This window comes from Chiloscyllium plagiosum, chromosome 7 (assembly GCF_004010195.1).
Source record: "Chiloscyllium plagiosum isolate BGI_BamShark_2017 chromosome 7, ASM401019v2, whole genome shotgun sequence".
NCBI lineage: Eukaryota > Metazoa > Chordata > Chondrichthyes > Orectolobiformes > Hemiscylliidae > Chiloscyllium > Chiloscyllium plagiosum.
This window is the reverse complement of record NC_057716.1, coordinates 81,293,219-81,311,811: the sequence shown is the minus strand read 5'-3', so window position 1 is coordinate 81,311,811 and position 18,593 is coordinate 81,293,219. Positions and strand designations below refer to the sequence as shown.

The 18,593-nt window shown below is 37.2% G+C and overlaps 1 protein-coding gene and 1 long non-coding RNA gene across 3 annotated transcripts in view; one reads left to right on the top strand and one right to left on the bottom strand.

The window, feature by feature from the left end:
* LOC122551728 (rho GTPase-activating protein 15-like) overlaps positions 1–18,593 on the bottom strand; it is a 737,256-nt gene that overhangs the window by 80,094 nt on the left and 638,569 nt on the right. The gene's annotated exons all lie outside the window — the stretch shown is intronic.
* The window catches only part of LOC122551729, a 56,124-nt gene that overhangs the window by 36,634 nt on the left and 897 nt on the right, over positions 1–18,593 (top strand). Inside the window, exon 2 of the long non-coding RNA XR_006312178.1 lies at positions 12,055–12,142. This is a non-coding gene — a long non-coding RNA (uncharacterized LOC122551729). The remainder of the gene's footprint in view (positions 1–12,054; positions 12,143–18,593) is intronic.

Here is an 18,593-nt window from a genome sequence, read left to right as displayed (position 1 = left end):
CCAAAGACGTGCAGGTCAAGTTAATTGGCCATGCTAAATTGCCCACTAAATTCGGTGCATTAGTCAGGGGTAAATGTAGGGTAGGGGAATGGGTCTGGACGGGTAACTCTTCGGAGGGTCGTTGTGGACTTGTTGGGCCGAAGGGCCTGTTTCCATACTGTAGGGAATCTAAAGGAGATCAACATATATAGTGCTTGAAACAGGAAGTGACCCAGGAGAAGTTCCTGAGAACATCTTGAAGGCAGGACAGATAATTAGATAAAAGCAAATTACTGCGGATGCTGGAATATGAAACCAAAAGAGAAAATGCTGGAAAATCTCAGCAGGTCTGGCAGCATCTGTAAGGAGAGAAAAGAGCTGATGTTTCGAGTCTAACTGACCCTTTGTTAAAGCTCTTGATGAAGGAGCGGCACTCCGAAAGCTAGTGTGCTTCCATTTAAACCTGTTGGACTATAATCTGGTGTTGTGTGATTTTTAACTTTTTACACCCCAGTTGAACACTGGCTTCTCCAAATCATGACTACTTTTGGTCCAAGTGTTGCTTTGGATATGTTCTGTAGCCTGGGCATTTGTGTGTTGACCTATTTTACCATTGTGTGTATTTGGCACTTTGAGCCAAAATATGTGTATTCACAAAATTCTGTGCTAGAGTCTTTGCATTATGCTTTATCCGCAACATCAGACTTTATTTTTACTTTTCGGCAATTAATGAAAGATGGAATACAGTATAAAATGGCTGTTAATTACGTTGTTATTGCAGATTTCAAATAATTGAGTTATTTTATGTGCACATACTAGAATTCAGTAAAGTAGTACACCCTTTGATGTTTAGGGATGTGCCACTGATTCACTATAATGATGGGACAGACTTACGATTATTAAACAAAACTCTGACCTCTGAAGACATTAAAATAGATTAGGAATGTCAGGCTCACATCAGATTTACTGTCAGTGCCAGTGAAGGCGTCTCCTGCATTTACCTTCTGTGCCACTGGCACCTTTCAGACCCCTGCCATAGCAACCATCGGCATCACTCAGTCAGAAATGTCTGAAACAATTTCTCAATGCACTGTTGCTGCACTGAGGATGACAAATTGTTAACTTAGCTTCCAAATGAGCCTGAAGAACTAACAAAAAAAAGAATTGTTTGCTATTATCGACTTCCCTAATTACTTTGTAATGATGAGAATGTGCAAGTATACATTGACAGCAGAGATTTCTAGTCTATGAATTTACAGGTAGAACTTGATGCCAAGTGGGTCATTATGGATGAGTTTACCAGTTAACCTGATGGCCCTCATGACACATTTATCTGTGCTAATTTAGCACAATAGGACCATTTCCTAACTTAACTGAATGGTCACCGACCTGAAGTGTTAGCTCTGTTGCCTTCTCTGCAAATACTGGCTGATTTGCTAAGCAATTCCAGTTTGACTGGCTGGAAGAAATTCTATTCTTCTTCCTGATGGGAATTTCCCTTGCCTCACATACCTGTTCATGTCACTTGCTTAAAGAATGCATATCTCTAACATCTTTCAGTTCTGAACAAAGATCCTTGACCCGAAAAGTAAACTCTGTTTTCACCATTACAATAGTGGCTGTAATGTTAGTAAAGCACTTGGGACTTCCAGAAGCTGGACAAAGTGCTATATAAATATGTGACTCTTACTTTCTTTTTTTTCCAAATATGCTTCTGCTTTGTTGATATTTCCAGAATATTCTGTTTTTATTTCAGTACTTCAGCATTGCAGTGATAGTGTCACAGAGGAACTCTTCAGTAAATTTGTGGAAGGTAGGGCAAACAAGGGCAGAAACAAAATAGAAACTCAGTTATGGCTTTTGTAGGAAATGAACAAATCTTTAATTCAACAGGGACCAGAGGGGTGAAGTTTTACACTGAGTGGAGAGGGAAATAAAAACAGTTCATATGAGATCATAGCATGGACTTAAATGATAAGGATGCTGGAATAGATGAGAGAACCTATCTTATTCTAGTATTCGGTTATTTTGATATTGTTACTTTGAAAAATGCTAGCTATTTTTTGCATACAATTGTACCTAGTTATGCTGCCACTTCCAGGCACCATCTCAAACAATGTACAATTAAAATTGACAAAAATAGCAAAAAAGGCAGCTTAATGTAGAATAATAACAGCTGATGATAGCAGCTGTTCAGATTGTCAATGAATTTGTTCAGCTTGCTGGCAGAATGTGCAGATCAGGGATGCAGTTTATAATAATGCATGTTGATGTGGCAAACATTTGTTATTAAACGGAACTTCTGGAAAATGATGTGAAACACAGTACACCTTAAAATGACATGAAACTTCAAAGGACATTAATGGCATACCTACCAGCTTTGGTTTCCTATTTTCTCTAGCAGTGACAGCAGGACTCATGACTGTCTGCTGCCAGCTTTGGGTGCAGCTGTTGTGCCTACTGACTCAATCCCACATGGGCATAAAGAGCCACTGCACTGGCAACACCTCCCATACAGCACTGCTGTTATGGTCTTTTCAAGTGAAATTTCATGTCAAAACCTGCAGCTCCCTACAGCATAATTTCCTAGTTAACAAATTGTAAACAAGACCTATTCTCAAAGCTTTAAAAGGCATTTGATTTGCAACAATTTCTTTTGTACACCAAGAGCAGTGAGTTTAGTTAATCTATAATTGATCCCATGGTTAATCAATTATGGGGAGTTTCACTGAGAGCTTCTCTTTGTGAGCTCCAATGAGTTTTCTCATGCATTTGTCCGCTCTTTTCCTCATCACCTGTGGACTATTCCCCCATAGTGCTGCTCTTATGTGGTCACCCATAATGGAAGTGCTTGTTGCTGCCTGCATCTTATGGATTTCTAGTCATTGGCGCTCTATTTAAAGTCCAGGGATGCATCAGGTTAAATGCTCAATCCAGGAAATGCCTTTCTCAGTTCCAATGTAAGAAAGTTTGCCCTTGAGATGACCAACAGAAGCAAGCTTACACTCTGATTTGTGGACAGGAACCTGGAGGAGTTGGTGATGGGCAGCACCCATCTATTTCCTCAGGACTGACAGAGGAAACAACTCCAAGACCCTTCTAGCCTGGTCTGCAATTGCCATCCAAGTCAATGTGGAGTCTATGGTCCAGAGGAATGCACAGCAAAGTTGCACGAATGCTTCTGTACTCCGCAATGGTAAGTGTCAATTTATTCTCTGCCCAGTAATAGTTATGATGACGAAGTGGGACAAGAAGGGACAGGAAGTACAGTAGCAAGTAGGGTCAAAGAGGATAAAAATGAACAAAAGGAAAAATGAATGGCTCTGAAATGCATGGAATAAGAATGGAAGATGTAGAAAGTATATGGAGGTCAGATATTAACAACAGGAAGAAAATGACAGTGTGAATATTTTAGAGAACTCCTAGCAGTAGCCATTACTGGGCAGAGAATAAATGAGTCGATTATAAGATATAAAATAGTCAGTGCTTTAATTATGGGTGACTTTGAACTTCATGTAGACCGGAAATACCTAAACTAGCAAAGATAACCACAAGGAGGAATTCATAGTTATTTGGGATAGTTTCACAGAAAAAGTTATTTTGGGTATAGTACTGTGTAATGAAATAGGGTTTAATAAATTATCTCAGAGTAAAAGATCCCCTAGGAAACAGTGACCATAATATGGAAGAATTTAACATTCAGTTTGAATGAGAAACTTGTGTCAGGAACAACAATGCCAATGTTAAATAAGGTTAATTTCAAAGGAATGAGGTTAGAGTTAACTTGGAATGTTCATGGACTTGGAAAAGAGTTTAGCAGAAATGTTGGTTGAGGATTAATGACAGATGTTTAATAAAGTAGTTAATGGATACCAGCAAAAATATATCTCAATGAGGAAGAGGATTCGAGAAAGGGGATAAACCAACCATGGTTTACTGAGGAGTTTAACGATAGCACCGGATGGAAAGAAAAAAAAACTTTAAATGTGGCGCAGATCAATGGATAGTCAAAGGATTGGCAAAATTTTAAAAACCTGCAAAGGATGAGATTTACAAAAAGAGGGAGAAAACAGACTACGAGGGTAAACTAGCAAGTGAAATTAAAATAGAAAACAAAAGCTCTTTTTAATATATATAAACCAAGAGAGAGGCTCAAGTGAACTCAGCTACCTGCGAGAATAAGACTTTGCGAATAATAAGTGGATCAAAGAATTGCCAGAGGAGTTGAATGAATGTTTTACATCACAATTCATTGTGGAATACATTAATTGTCTTACGTCACTCTTCACTATGGAAGACACTAATCTGAAGATACAAAATTATCAAGGGACAAAAGAGGGCAGGGACACATCATTCCAATAATTATCACCAGAGAAAAAGTAGGGAAACTCTTGGGGCTAAAGATGAAGAAGTCCACCAGACCTTATGGGCTGCATCCTCGGATATGAAAGGAAGTAGCTACAGAGATAGAGAATGTATTGGTAGTAATCTTCCATAAGTCTTTCAATTCTGTAAAGGTCCCAGAGGATTGGAAATCTGTCAACATAATAACACCTTTATTCAAAAAGGAAAACAGCCAAAAAGTAAGTAATTGTAGAAAATTTAGCTGAATGGCTGTCATTGGGAAAACGTTACAGTGGATTATAAAAGGATGTACAGAGGAACACAATTATCCGAATTTTGGATTATCCGAACTAGATTGCAAGGTCCCGAAGCTTGGCTAAACTGTGTTATCCGGCATTCAATTATCCGAACATTCTATTATCCGAACAAAATCCTCTCCACCTGTGTCGTTCGGATAATTGAGGTTCCTCTGTATTTACAAATACATAATATAATCAGGCAGAGCTAATATGACTTCGTAAAGGGGAAATTATGCCTGACAAATTTATTAGAATTTTTTGAGGAGGTAAAAGATAGATAGATAAAGGGGAACTAGTAGATACATTTCTAAAGGCATTTTAAAGGTACCACATCTAATGTTACTTAAAAAGACAACAGCTCATGGTGTTGGAGGAAATATTTCAGCACGGATAGAAGATCGGCTAACAAAGAAAAGGCAGTGAGTTGGGTTAAGTTGGGACAGTGGTGTTTTTGGGGCGGGGTAGGTAGGTTGCATGGAAGTGCACTTTCAGGCATAATTGCTGATAGACCAATACTAAACGGACTGCAGCAGTTCAAAAGGTGGTTTGCCTTTCAAGGGCAACTCGGAATGGGCAATAAACATCCCCACATCCTGTGAATGCATTAAAAAAAAAACACCTCTTCAAGACTACACTGCTGTCATGCTGCTGCTAGGTGACAATGCCCGTAATTCAGGCACCCATCTCCTGCATCAGAACAGGGAGGTGAAGTGTTAGATGGGGAGAACAGACCCAATGGAACTGAATATTGTACAGGTATTATTGCATTTGGATATGGACTGCTTTATTATCTGATGAATCATTAATGTTGCTGAATATTGCGAACATCAGCGTACATTTCTACCTGACTTTATGATGAAGGGAAGGCCACTGATGAAGCAGCCGCAGATGGTTCAGCCAATGACACTACCCTGAGAAACTCTGATACAGATGTTCTGGAGCTGGGAAGACTGACCTCCAACAACCACAACCAGCTTTTGGCCAGCTATGATTCCAAGCAATGGAGACTTCTCTCTGATTTCCACAGACTCTAATTTTGTCAGAGTTCCTTATGCCACTCTCACTCAAGTGCAATTTTGATGTCAAGGGCAGGAGTTGTCATCTCACCTTTGAAATTCAGTTCTGTTGTCCCTGTTTGAACCAAGGCTGTAATGAGGTCAGGAGCCGAGTGGTCCGGTGGAACCCAAATTGGGTATCAGAGAGCAATTTACTGCGAAGCAAGTGCTGCTTGTTAGCATTTTTGATGACAACTTCCATCACTTTAGGTGATTGAAAGTAGACTAATTGGACAGTGATTGGTTAAGTTGGATTTGTCCTGATTTTTGAGTACAGGATATGCCTGGTTACTTTTTCTCATTGTCGAGTAGATACTTGTAACTATTATAAATGAGTCAAAGGTATGACTTGGTTGTATAGTTAGGCTATAGCTTGGCTGATGTCAACAATATGGATGAAAGAATGAATGGAGTGTGCCCTGAAGCACAGGGGTCACTGGCCAAGTTGGATATCTGAAGAAGATGCTAGAGACTTGTAACTGCCAAAAAAACACTCTGAGTTTCATGTTGGGAATAGTCACTATCTAAGTTCTTTCCTATTCCTGGGAAATTACAAACACAGCTAAATGAGGTAAGACCAGGTACTGAAGAAATGAAAATGTATGCAAATAGGCTCCATAACACACACTAGTGAGATTATTATTTAGCCATTAAAACTTTATGCACAAAGCTGGGCATTTTTTTTCTGATTTTGAGAATCTTATTTCTTTTTCATTCTTGCCATTTTCCCCCCAACAGATCTGATTTGTCCACATCTTTCAGACCCTGGGAGGTTTCCACCTAAAGTAATATATACGTTACACTTTCATGTCATGAGTTCAAGTTACGAAGGTTCTCTATCTTTGGAATTCACTTAAGAACAAATGAATTTATTAATGAGTAGCAGAAGGTAGTCACTTGATCCCTTATGTCTGCAGTGCCATTCAATAAGCTTATGATTGACCTGATTGCTCCACACTCCCACCCAGCCCCAATATCCTATCATCCCATTGCTTGTCAAAAGTCCTTTGTTTTGCTTTAAAAATATTAAGAACTCTGCCTGCTGATGAAGATTTCAAAGACTACCTTAAATTTTCTTTCTCAAAGCTACATAAAACATCACCAATAAGCTATCATTGTTCAATTTATTGTATTTGCAATAAATATTGGCTGATGATCATTGACAACAGATGTGTATCTGAGGCTTAGTTCCTTCAGAGTAAATGGGATTATATGGGACAGGTTGTGCAAATTGAAGGCTCAAATGTAGGAACCAATTCATAATTTAATTTTTAAAAGATCTCAAAAGCATGTTGTAGCTTTAAACACCGAGTACAGATTGGAATTAATTTAGTGACATATTTACAAATAAAGCAAAGCCATGGAATATACTATTTTAATCTCTAATACAAGAAAGCAGAAGCAGATAGGTTTATCGCATAGATTTATTTTAAAGTATGATTTGCCTATAAACCATGTAAGACAGCACTTTTCACTGTACCTCGGTACATGTGATAATAATAAACAAAATCAAATGAAATCATCCATGGCTTACTTTTCTTCATGACATTTTTCATCACATCTTTAAGATTGGTTCCTACAAATATACCTATAATGTTGAATTGTATGTAGGATATTAGGGAAATATAAGTACAATATGAGGTGAGGGACCTTGCTGTCAAACATCTGATTTTTATTTTATTTTAAGTTTTGCTTCCTGTGGCTTGTAATCTTGATATAAATGGAATCAAACCTGAGAATCAGTCTTGCCAGATAACATGCAGGTCTTGAGAGTAGTGGAAAACATTACTATTCCAAATGAATTTACAAAAAAAAATTAATGCACATTCTCTTTTTGCCATTGAGAGTCAAACAAAGAGCTTATTCTTCTCTTCCTCAGATCTATAAGGGCTGCCAACAAGCTTCAGAAACATCCTTTCCCAGTTTGTCATTTCCATGTTAAATAAGCAGGTACTAAAACAAAATATTTTTTAGCTCTGCCTATTTTTGATATTCTGCCTTGAATAATAAATATAAATCTGTCTGTCAACTCACATAATGGTAAAGATATGTTTGATAAAATCAATATAATTAATAATAAGCTATGTGCAGAAGTGTCTTGTGATATACATGCAATATATTGTGATATGTGTACAACTCCACTTTGTAACAGTGCAGCATAAAGAACATCTGAAATGATCAAAATCTGTGTCCATTTGATATTTGAATCAAATGCCATAATCACTTTTTTGCCTGTTTATCATTTCAACATAATTATTAAAACAATCTGGAAGAGCAAAGACTGGTCAATTGGCAAAGGGGTCTGTGTGATTTTTCATTCAGTACCAGGAAGCTATTTGCACAATTTCTCATCTCAGAGTTGGCCAAATGCAAAATGACAGGATGACATCAACCATCAGCAATGACATCACCAAAAGTTATTGCTACAGGATCTTTAAATGACATCTTGGCAAAGGTGCAATTTAAAATTGAGCAGAAACCATGTTTTCCTCTAATATGGTGCAGCCTTCAAACAAGTCCAGTAATAAAAGAAACTGACTAAATACAGTTCAGACACTAATTCCAGCCCATTTTTCAACACGTGGCTCATTCCAGCTCAGACTGACATAAAACAACCCTACCCGTCTGCCCAAGAGGTTAGTATGCTCTCTAGGCGCACAGCCACACTATGGCCTCATAAACCTAGGTGCATTGGGACTTGCTGAACATGCTCAAGGGCTGGATGACATCTCCCTTCAGTGTGCCAACTATTGGTCCCTCAGCACAGTGTAGACTACAGTGTGCTGACTACGGACTGCAAGCTGCAGATGATTTAATATACACAAACATCAAAGTACTTTCTTTCATAATTACATTTTTTCTGACAAATTTAATGCCAACCATTTCATGAATAATCAGACTCACACAAAAATTACTGATATTGTTAAAAAGAAAGGTAGGTCAGAGTGTATTAAGCAGATACAGTACTTCGAACTTTTACTTGTCATTTTATTTGGCGTTGAAAAATGACCGGTAGTTGGATTATAACATAATTTGTCTTGTCTTTATTACTAGTACAAAGGACACCATTCATTAATTATTCTGCCGTTGTAGCTTAACACTGCCTGGAAAGGTCCCTCTTTGGACAGATGGTTGCAAAGATGTTATTTATATCAATCAGTTCAAAATGCTCAGCAAGGATTACTGTTTCTGTGACTACAATGATTTATTTCTTGTTACCTCACACACGGTACACCTCATGGCTATTGTAGGAACTGCGCAAAGAATGCTGCATGTACAATATTCTACCAACATAACAAAAATTATGAAGAAAAGCAGATTAAATTGTTTATTATTCCAATTTTAAAAATCGCAATTTGTGAAAGCTTTAGGCAAACAATATGTTGTAACCTTGATGTTAATTTTTATCCTAAATACGAATATTTTTCACAGAATATCAAGATATTTCTTAGCACCCTGGTCATTCTATGCATTTTGCTGTTATGAGGTTTTGTAAAGATACAGAAACATAATATTTTCTAGAGTAACTCTCCCTTTCAAAGAGTTTGATTTAATCTGTGGTGGCACATTGTAGATAAATAGACTAAACAATTTGCACCGAGACAATTGTATATCAGTCCTGTCGGTGTCCTGAAAAGAAACAAGCAGATCTCTAGCTTTTTGAAAGATATCTTGAGTGCTGATTGTTTTTTTGGAGCCTAATCTACTCTTGTTGATACACAATACTTGTCACATTTTATGGAAATATGTTTTGTTCATGCAGAAATATTTTCAGGAATACAACTGGGATAGTATCTCATTCTTTGCTCTTTAACCAATAATGTTGGCAATTTGAAAACCTGTTAACATGCTGAGTATTACACTTAAAGTTATTATACTGTGTTTCCAACCAAGAGTAAATCAGGATACTTTGTCCAAACAGGAGCATAAGTGCAAATGTACAATAAAGTTACTCTTTTTTTCAGGCAATTTAAATTATATCCTTGCTATGAGAATCAGCTTGCTGGAATTAAGCCTCATGTAGCGAAGTGTCAGCAACATGCAAATAACCTTGCAGGTTCTGATTTAGATTTTAACCATATCCTTTTGCTTTTAGTTAGGGAAAAACAAAGTCTTTGTGGATCTAAGTTGTAATTTATTAAACATGAAAGACCCCTTGATGAAATATAGAAATGAGATACATTTTGCATTTCAAAGATTTAAGCTGACAACTTACTTGCATGCAAATGAGGGAGAGATTTGTAAAAATATTTGAAAAGAAATTATTCTTGAATGTACTTATTACAATAATGCGGCATGTAGATAAGTGTAACACGCTGCACAAAAAGGCATTCATTTCTCCAAAGTGTTGAAATTAGCTTCATTCTGCCATTATGAATTAATGTTCATCTGCCAGAAAGCTGAATACGCAAGGAAGTGCAAAGAATTTGTAATAAATTTGTTAATTACATATTTAAGTAATACAACTCTGTTGTTTTCTCAGTATATTTTCAAACGTAGTCTTAGTAATACAACTTTTGATCATTTACATTTAGCGCAATGCAGTCTATCTTAAAATCCTTCAGCTTAAGAGTCAAGAGCTCCTTATTTGCTAGCAAAATCAGATATGCTATATTACATATATTTTATCATTTTGCTCATCACATTCCCATTTGTCGAATGCAAATAAGACCAATTTAAGTGCTTTTAAACTGCAATTTAAATGAAGTATGTGACTGGCTCTATCAAAATCTGTTTAAGGTTGCCATGGTTGACATATCAGTCGGGTCAGAAACATGAGCAACAAAGGTCACCTATCTAAATTGATTTACAACCTTTCAACCTTTTGTTACTTGATTACACCAATGTTTATAATAAAACAAGAAATTCAATGGTGCTGGATAGTTCAAATCCATTTTAAATGGCTCCACTTTAGGTTTTGTGTTTTCTGAATCGTTTATGTCTTTTTTAAAATCAGACACTATCCTCTTCACTGCTGATATTTAAAGAAATTACAAATTATATAAAACGTTTTAAGTGAGCATTGTATGAGATATAAGTCCTAAGTACAACTGCTGTTGTATTTGTATATCAATAACATAAATCCAGATCCTTGCCTATCTTATTATAAGCACTTAAAAATATATTGCCCTTTAGGATTTTCAGAGTACTTTAAATTCTAAAGGCTTGAATCAAATGTACTGGTTAAATAGTTAACTTTAAAATTATTGGAAAAACATCCCAAAAATAGTGCAATTTCACCAAATATTATAATTTTTTTTTACACATTATACCCTATTTCATATGTTTCAAGTATCTTATTACAGTTTTGATAATTGACAAAAATATAACAATGCAACAAACATTTTTACATCCATCTGCAAAAGATTTCAACACAATTTCCACAGTTTCAAATTAACTTTTCTTTATTTTGTTCTCAGAAAAACACCTGGTTGGTGTGTCAAATCCACAACTCTATCTTCAATTAAAATGCTTCTTAATCTTTATGCTTACAATTTGAAGTCAGTCTAATTAAGATTAGACTTTAGTTTGAATTTTCATGCTGATCATTGCATGTTCTAAAGATGAATAACATTTATTCACTCATTAGTTTTATGCAAACTAAGATGAACATGAAAGAAAAATTGTAATAAATTATGGATGGATTGTTAAAACCTATCTCTATGCACATTATAGTATTCCTGTTTAAAATGGCACACTCACTCACTTTCGACAATTGGGCATATCTAGTATTCTTTTGGTAACCAACACCAAAAAAAAATCAAAAATCCAGTTGTATTGATGCAAAAAGTATATTTTGGGTAATATTCTTGAAAGGTTAGGTATAAACATGTAAAAGTAAATGACCATCACAAGAATTGAATGTAGGAAACAATGTGTTAGCCTTATTAAAGTAGGAAATGTACAAAGCCATGTTGCAAATTGCATATTTTTAAATGCCTGTAATTTTGCTTTTCAAAACATTTTCTTATTGGAAAATAATGCGAAGATTAGTTTGCTAAATGCGCATCAGTATAATGCAGCATAATTGTTATTAGGTTCAAGGAATGGTATTGTTGTATTAATGTAAACAGATACACTCAACAGATCCAAAGTCAAAAACTCAATTTATCTGTGATCCTGAATCATTCATTAAAACAACCTTATGAAGATTAGAGTTCACATGTGCCTTTAATATAGCAGACCTTTATTGCTGAGATATAATCGACTTTTTAGATTCATGATATTTTTTAACATTTGGAACTATGTAATAACTATGAAGAGAAGCTGATCAAAAGTTTCTATGCAACAGTTTCACTGAAAATTCTGGAGGTACAAGAAATGTGTTGGAGGTCCAATGTTTGAATTCAATCTTATATCTGTTTCTTCTGATTTAGGATTATGTGGTACAGAACAGCATGAAATGCCCATTTATAATACATTTGTGTCAAGAATCCACAGAACACATGAAAGGCCAAGACATGAGTAAGTTATCGGGAGTTTCCCTCAGCATTTGGTATGAATTGTTGTTATTTGTTATCTCCACGCTACACTATCCTCATATTAAACACTTTTTCTTTATTTAGAATGTCATGCAGGACTCACCATGGTCAATCATGTAGACCACATTAGATTGGGGAGAAAAGGATATAATAATTATTTGAAACATCACTATTCCTAAAGGAATAGATTTATGTTTGTAAAGAGCTTCCAAATTGAATGAATTTCTAGTATCACTATAATCAAACCACAATAACAGTGTGGGGAAGATGAGTAAATTATCCTTTATAGATCATGTGACAGAATGGGAGCACTGAGTTACGTAAGGATCCAAAGTTTGATGTTTGAAATATTATTTCCTCACAATTCTTCTCTCTTCCTTGTGGAAAGCACTCTGTTGAGGAAGCAATTCTACAGCAGACTTATGGTTAAGTGTTCTCTGTTCTATGTTTGATTATGCGACTTTCATGTTACATTAATACATTACTGTACATACATTTTACTATAACTCTATACGAAGCAGAACCAAGGATAATAAAAAAGATGTGGGTTCCCATATAAATGGATGTTTCATGTTGTTATCATTTTAAGACATAGCTAATACAACCTTAAAAAAAAATGTCTTGTTGTTGGAAAACAAATTATTACAGATGAACAATGTGTAGGTAATAGCAAACTGTACCAGATTAGGATACCTGTCATTAGTTAGGGAACAACTGTTTCTCAATTTAAATGCCAAATTTGTATAAATGTATCCCTCTGGGAACATTGAAGAGTCACTTTTTCAGCAAATAAAGTAAATATGAATATACAGAATTAAGACACATGAACTATATTATTATCAGAATCAGGTCTATGGCATCCTGGCGTTGTACTCTTCCTCCTTTAATAAGCCTAACACATTATTTCCTACATTTTATTCTTGTGATGGTCATTTGCTTTTATATCCCAGAATAGTTTATATTTTTTGTGGAAACATAAATGGTCTCAATATATTTGCATAAGATACATTGTAATTTAGAAAACGTTTGAGAATTGTAAAAATAATCTGAAGCTCTGAGAAAACTCAGAAGTGGTTCATGGTATCTATAGATTTTGGGAAAGTTTATAACTTAACTACAATTTTTGATAATTTCTGTCGATTCTTACAAAACATTTGCACTATTATCACTATACCTAAAAATGACCAAAGCATTTCAAAAAAGTGGTATGAAACATGATTTTTTTATCATAGCAAAGTTCAAACCTATGAGGTAGAAATATATTCACAAGAGAATCACCTCAGCTATTTCCATCTTCCCTTGCCTTCTTTCTTTTGTCCACATAAACCTGTCTATCTAATTTCCCCCGACACATATAAATGGTCAACCCTTAGACATTACCATCTCTCATAGCCTTTGTAGAGCTATGGGGGTGGTACAGTGAAGGCACAGTGGCTCAGTGGTTAGCACTGCTGCCTCACAGCACCAGGGACCCAGGTTCAATTCCCACCTTGGGTGAGTGTCTGTGTGGAGTTTGCACATTCTCCCCATGTCTGTGTGGGTTTCCTCACCTGCGTGGGTTAACTCCCCACCTACATTCGGGACACCATCCACGCCCTCCACCCCCTCCATGATTTTCGCTTCCCCGGCCCCCAATGCCTTATCCTAGTTCCTATACACAGACATTTCCTATACATCCAGTTCCTATACACCTCCATCCCCCATCACGAAGGCCTCAAAGCCCTCTGCTTCTTCCTTTCCCGCCGACCCAACCAGTACCCTTCCCCGACACCCTCCTTCGACTGACTGAACTGGTCCTCACTCTAAACAACTTCTCTTTCCAATCCTCCCACTTCCTCCAAACCAAAGGAGTAGCCATGGGCACCTGCATGGGCCCCAGCTATGCCTGCCTCTTCGTCGGATATGTGGAACAGTCCATCTTCCGCAGCTACACTGGCACCACCCCCCACCTTTTCCTCCGCTACATCGATGACTGTATCCTGCATCTCCTCCACTTCCTGCTCCTCCGCCCTTGAACCCCGCCCCTCCAATCGCCACCAGGACAGAACCCCACTAATCCCCCCCTTCCACCCCATCAACCTCCAGATACATCGTATCATCCGTCGTCATTTCCGCCACCTCCAAACAGACCCCACCACCAAGGATATATTTCCCTCCCCTCCCCTACCAGCATTCCGGAAAGACCACTCCCTCCACGATTCCCTTGTCAGGTCCACAACATCCACCAACCCAACTTCCACTCCCGGCACCTTCCCCTGCAACCGCAGGAAATGCAAAACTTGCGCCCACACCTCCCCACTTACTTCCCTTGAAGGCCCCAAGGGATCCATCACAAATTCACCTGTACCTCCACACACATTATTTACTGCATCCGCTGCACCCGATGTGGCCTCCTCCACATTGGGGATACAGGCCGCCTACTTGTGGAACGTTTCAGAGAACACCTCTGGGACACCCGGACCAACCAACTCAACCGCCCTGTGGCTGAACACTTTAACTCCCCTTCCCACTCCGCCAAGGACACGCAGGTCCTTGGCCTCTTCCATCACCAGACCATGGCAACACGACGCCTGGAGGAAGAGCGCCTCATCTTCCGCCTCATCTTCACTTTCTCCTAACTCTTCAAGCGTCAGGTTGGTTGTGGGTAAGGAAGATTGTGTGCAGGTTGAGTAGCTATGGCATGTATCAGACCATGTATTGACTTTCCAGTGTTAATCTTTCACCTCCAAAATAATCCATGGCTCTGGCATCATCCAGGAATGACAGTCCCAAGTATCTTTTCACTGCAAACAATAGCTTCATGAAACCTTCCTCCTCTTGCCTCTAATCTGAAACCCAAGATTCTTAGGTTTGTCATTAAGAAAAGGACTGTCTGGTCAATTTCCTCCTTTTCTCTCTCCTTCCATCAAGCATAACCTTCCACATGGTCCTTTATCTTCTTCTTTCCACACTATCAATTCAAAACTGAAGTCTCATCTTCCATTTCCCACTCCAGTATATCTCATTCATATAAATACTTTGCAATCTCCACAGTAGAAGAAACTAAAAGCATTCCAAAATTATTAAATAATCAAGGGGCGAAGGAAGAAGACCAAATAAAGTCACAACTATCACTCGAGAAAATGCTAGAGAAACAAATAGGGCTAAAGACTGATAGATCTGAGATTCTTAGAATCCGAGGATTCTGGAAAAATTCCAGAGAATTGCAAAACTGGCAAAGTAACACCTTTATTTAAAAAGGAATGGGGTAATAAATAGATAACTCTTGGCCAGTTAGCTTCATGTTAGTTACTGGGAAAACATTCGACTGTTTTATCAAAGGATGTAATGCAGAACATTTAAAAATACATAACATGATCAAGGGTCAGCATAACTTCATGAAAGGGAAATTATGCCTGACAAATCTACTAGGAATCCTTGAGGAGGTAACAAGAAGGATAAATGGGAAAGACTGAATGTCATTCACTTGAATTTTCAGAAGGCATTTGGTATGGTACACATATGAAGTTACTTAATAATATAAGAGTCCATGGTGTTGGAGGTTATATATTAGCATGAATAGAGAATTGGCTAACAAACTGAAGACAGAGTTGGGATGAAGGAGGCATTTTCAGGATGACAACCTGTAACCCATGGCCTGCCACAGAGGTCAATGTTGGACCCACAATTACTGACAATATATATTAATGACTTGCATGAGAAAAGTGAATGCATGTAACCAAGTTTGTAGATGACTCAAACAATAGGTGTAAAGGAAAGTGATGAGGATGACACAATGGGTATACAAAGGGATATAGATTGGTTAAGTGAGAGGGGAAAAAATGTAAGATGGGAAAATTTGACGTTATGCACATTGGCAGGAAGAACAGAGGAGTTGAATATTATTTAAATGAAGGAATACTGCAGCAAAACAACACAGCGGGATTTAGGAATCCTTGTGCATGAATCACAAAAGTTCAGTGAGTACACAGAGAAGGTAAGTGGAATATTGGCAACAAAAATAGAAATTGCAAGAAAAGTTCAGCAGGTCTGGCAGCATCTGTTAATGTTACAGGTCCAGGAACCCTTCCTGAGAAATAGAATATTGGTCTTTATTTCAAAAGAATGGAATATAGAAGAAGGAAGGTTTTGTCAAAACTATACAAGGCATTAGTAAAAACACAGCTGAAATACTGTGAGCAGTTTTTGACCTCTTATGTATGGAAACATACGTAGCATTGGAAGCAGTTCAGAAAAGGTTCACAAGGCTGATACTGTCTATGGAGGGATGTCTTGTGAGGTGAGGTAGAGTAGAATATCTGTGTTCATTGGAGTTTAGAAGAATGAGAAGTGACCTTATTGAAAAATACAAGATTCTGATGAATGACTTGAAATGTTATCTCTGTTTTTTATCCTGAACTGATACTGCCAGACCTGTGATGTTTCTCCAGCACTGTCTGTTTTTGTTTCAGATTTCCAGTATCTGCAGTTCTTTATATTTGTTTAAGAACATTAGAGGGCTTGACAGGGTGAATGCAGAAAGATTGTTTCCCTTGTGGGAGAGTTGAGGACCAGAGGGTATAATCTCAGAATAAGACGACATCCATTTTAAAAAGAGATGAGGTGGAATTTATTTTCTTAGAGGGTACTGAATCCAAATGCTTCTTTACTGCAGACAGCTATACAGGCTAGATCATATCAACTGCATCATATTCAAAGCTGAGATAGACAGATTTTAAGTTAGTAAGGTAATCAGGAAAAGACAGGAAAATGGAGTTGATGATTATTAGATTAGCCATGATTTCTTGAATGATGGAGCAGACCTGGTGGGCTGAATGGTCTACTTCTGTTTTTACATCTTATGGTCTTATGCAACTCACTTTCTGCTTCCTTTACACTATTTCAATCTGTCTATCGCTTCAGACCTGTGTCTGAAATTTTAAGTAAGACAAACAGTAATTTCCTTTGGCTGAGCATAGATTTGACGAGAAAAAATGTCTTTCCCCTGTCACAATCTCAGTATCATAGTCAGTCAATGCTGGCCTTTCTGGCAGACTGAAGAAATTGTTTAAACCCTCAGGATCCTATTTATCTGTCTCTTTCCAACTCCATAGTATTTGCCACCTAGACCTCAGATAGGATGTCACAGAACCCTTCATCCAAACTTTCCTCTTTTCCAATCTTGACCATTACTATGCTGTTTAGATGAGGTTCCCATGGTCCACTTTCTGTGAACTATTGCTCATATTCTGTACTGTGCAAAGTCCTGTTCAATCACTATTCACATCGTTGCTTCTAGTCCTCAAGCAAATAAATTCTAATTTCATTTCATTGTGTCTAGATTATTTTATGGTTTAATCCTCTCTATATCTGTAACCTTCTGTAATACTAAAACCTATTTTCAAACCTTCTGTACTTCTGGTTCTGATCACTTTTAAAAATCCTCCCTCGTTTCATCCCACCATTGGTAACGCTGTCTTCAGCCTCCTAGACCTCATCCTCAAGAGTTATTTGAGCTGCCCAACATCTCTAACATTCTCTCCTCTCAAAATATCCTCTTTAACATAGTTCCTTTTCTGGCTAAATTTTTGATTTTCTTCGCTATGTTGATATTAAGCACCTTGGGAAAGTTTTTCAACATAAAGGTGCTATGTAAATGCATGTTTTTGTTATTCCCACCAACACCTGGAGAATATAATGAAAAACAATTATATGTTATTTAATACTTAACAACAGAAATAAATCCCTTTGGCTAAAGAGTTTATGAGGTTGAATATGCTTAAGAAGATCATGATCAAAGTATATGGGGAAATTCAGCCAGATATTCCGTAGGGCCATAATAGCTTGTGATTTGACTTAAAAACATTTCTGAATGATAAAGCAATGTGGAGCTGCAACACATGAATCTTGAAGCTGTGATTACATTGTATGCTGAACCTTCTTTCCTAGCAAACTGAAGATAGACTGAAAAATTGAAAATTTGTTTTTATCTTTTAAATTTCTGGCCAATCTTCAATTTTACAATGCGGTTCAAATGCCTTTTGACAATTGCTTCTGTATCATATACTATAAAGCGGGTGAGTAGAGAGAACAATCTAGCAAAACACCAATTCCTCTTTCCTCTCTGGCAGTCAGATCTGTACCAGGAGCAACAAGAAACGATGGGAATGAACCAGACTAGTTAGTAAAATGGACAGATCTGTATGCACCAGTTTTCCAAGAATATGTTATGCCATTCCTAAGTAGTTTCACCTGGCAAGGGTTAATAAAAATAAAGCTTGTGCTCTACTTGATATATTTCCAAGGGTGACGGTCAGAATACACATATTCTACTTTTGAAAAACTGATTCATTGGTGAAAGCACTGCACCATGATAGTTCCTTTATGGGTATATCTTTTAGCAAAGCTCATAAAACCTTAATTCATCAACATGAATTGTTGACTTTATTGCATGA